Below are 2921 nucleotides of genomic sequence, written 5' to 3'. Positions count from 1 at the left end.
CATCAACCTATGAACCAGGAAGTCACAGTTTGATTCCAGGTCAGGCCACATGTCTAGGTTTTGGCCTGATCCCTACTACGGGGTGTGTAGGAGGCAGCCGACCAGCGATTCTCTCTCATCATTGATGTTTTTATCTCCCTCCCTCTCCCTTCCTCTCTGAATCAGTAAGAATATATTTTAAAGAGAAAGAGAGAGAGAGATAGAGAGAGAGAGAGAGAGAGAGAGAGAGAGAGAGGAGAGAGATAGATAGAGAGAGAGAGAGAGAGAGAGAGAGAGAGAGAGGAGTATGTATGTTTATAAATAAAAAAAACACATGTATTTGATGCTCTTAGAAAGTCTTATTTTCTTTCATTAAAACTGTGCAGTATAGGGAACTCCATAGATTCTCTTAATTTGAAGAAAGTTAGAGGGAAAGGTACTAATTCAGAGTTCCATGGGAAAATGTGTCACTTATATCCTGGGGAAGGCATCACTGGATGTGGAGGATGGGCCGTATTTCCAAGTGAGGTCCTAAGTCCTGCTTGCAACTCCCAGCCAGGTTAGAATGTGCCTTCTTTAATCAGGACAAAACAATCACAGTGAGCAGAACATGACTAATGTTTTTTATAATTAACTAGAGGTCTGGTGCACGAAATTTGGGCACTCAGGGGTGAGGGGTCCCTCAGCCTGGCCTGCACCCGCTCACAGTCCGGGAGCCCTTGGGGAGTGGACCTAAACCATCAGTCAGACATCCTTAGCACTGCCATGGAGTCAGGAGAGGCTCCCGCCACTGCCACTGCACTTGCCAGCCATGAGCCCAGCTTCTGGCCAAGCAGTGCTCCCTCTGTGGGAGTGCACTGACCCCCAGAGAGCAGCTCCTGCATTGAGCATTTGCTCCCTGGAGTCAGTGCATGTCATAGCAACTTGTTGTTCCACCTTTTCGTTGATTTGCATATTAACCTTTTATTATATAGGGTAGCTAGTCTTGAATGTTCTATTTCTGCCCCTAACAAAGTCACCCTAGCTACTCGAGACAGATGCTATCTTCCCCACAGGAGCCAGTCAGGGCTCCCCTACCTTTAGGCAACAGGCCCTGTCCCTTGTAATGAGGATTGCTTTATGTAAGGACCTTAACAACTTCAGCCGGTTCTCAAAAAGGTGGTGATAATTGTTCAAACACAGACTTCAGCTCTCAGGCCTGAGACCACCCCTTTCCTCCATGCCCTCAAAGGTCCTCAACTGAGTTAGTCAATCCCACCCTGCCTTTCATGCCAGCATTACCTCTGCCCTAATCTCAGGGTCATCTTATACTGTCTAAATTACAGTCCCCTCCTTGCAGCTGCATTCTGCAAACATTGAGCACTTATTATATCCTGGTCTCAGTGTTAGGGAATCAGGCTGGAAAAAAACACAACGCTGTTCTTTTCCATACTCTTTCTCCATATTGCTGTAAGTAGCTCCACGTTGATGCAGCATTGTGCTCAGACCAACCTTTCTGACAAAGTTTTACAATCCATGTGCCATAGTAAATGAACTCCCTCTATCCTCACTTTCTTTTACCTTTTTGCTGACACTTCTTTAAATATTTTTTCCTCATGCCTGCAAGGCTTTTTTTAAGCTTTGACATGTGTGTTAGTTATCTACTGCTGCCGTAAAAAATTATCACAAATTTAGTGGCCTGAAACAATGCAAATGTGTTACAGTTATTAGCACAGAAGTCTGGTGTGGGGCTCACCAGGCTGCAATCCAGGTATCAGGAGGCTGCATTCTCTTCTGGAGGCTCTTGGGGAGACTTTCTTTCCAGCTTCTGGAGACCACCCATATTCTGTGACTGGTGACCGCTTCCTTCATCATTAAAAGCCAGGAATATTGCATCTTGTGACTCTACTGAAGTCACATCTCCCCCTGATTTCCTCTCATACCTCCCTCCGCAACTTTGAAAGCCCCTTATACTTGAACTAGAGGCCCAGTGCACAAAAATTTGTGCACTGGGGGGGTGGCTGGTCCCTCAGCCTGGCTTGTGCCCTCTCACAGTCTGGGACCCCTTGGGAGATAATGACCTGCAGGCTTAGGCCTGCTCCCGGGTGGCAGAGGGCAGGCCCAATCCCTAGGTGCAGCCCCTGGTCGGGCTCAGAGCAAGGCTGATTGGGGAGTTGGGGCACCGCACCCTGTCATGCACAGAGCAGGGTGGATTGCGAGGTTGCCATACCACCCTCAGTCGTGCTCAGGGTATGGCCGATTGGGGGGTTGGGGCACCGCCCCCTGTCACACTCAAGGCAGCGTCGATGGGGAGGTTGCGGAGTCACCCCATGTCTCGCACAGAGCAGGGCCCATCAGGGGTTTGGAAAGCTCCCCCCTGTCATGCACAGAACAGGGCCAATCAGGGGTTTGAGGAGCTCCCCGCTGTCACTCACAGAGTAGGGCCAATAGGGGAGTTGGGGCACCGCCCCCTGTCACACACAGAGCAGGGCGGATTAGGGGGTTGGGGCACCACATCCTGTCACACTCATGGCAGAGTCAATGGGGAAGTTATGGCTCTACCCCATCACACACAGAGAAGGGGGGTTGGAGTGCTGCACCCCACACAGAGGGGCTCCATATGGGGCTCCATACCCTGTCACACACAGAGCAGGGCCAATCAGGGGGTTGGGGCACCGCACCATGTCACACACAGAGCCGCAGGGCGATCAGGGGGTTGGGGAGCTCCCCCCTATCAGGCACAGAGCAGGGTTGATCAGGGGGTTGGGGCGCCTTCCACTGTCATGAACAGAGCAGGGCAGATAGGGAGGTTGTGGCCATGCCCCCTGTCACACAAAGAGCTGCTGGGTGATCAGGGGGTTTGGGCGCTCTGCCCTGTCACGCTGATCCCAGTGCTGGGAGGCATATTACCCTTTTGCTATATAGGATAGAGGCCTGGTGCATGGGTGGGGGCCGGCTGGTTT

Source organism: Myotis nattereri (genome assembly GCF_964212035.1).
Source record: "Myotis nattereri genome assembly, chromosome: Y".
In the NCBI taxonomy this organism is placed as follows: Eukaryota; Metazoa; Chordata; class Mammalia; order Chiroptera; family Vespertilionidae; genus Myotis; species Myotis nattereri.
The sequence above is the reverse complement of the archived record's forward strand: the minus strand, read 5'-3'. Positions refer to the sequence as shown.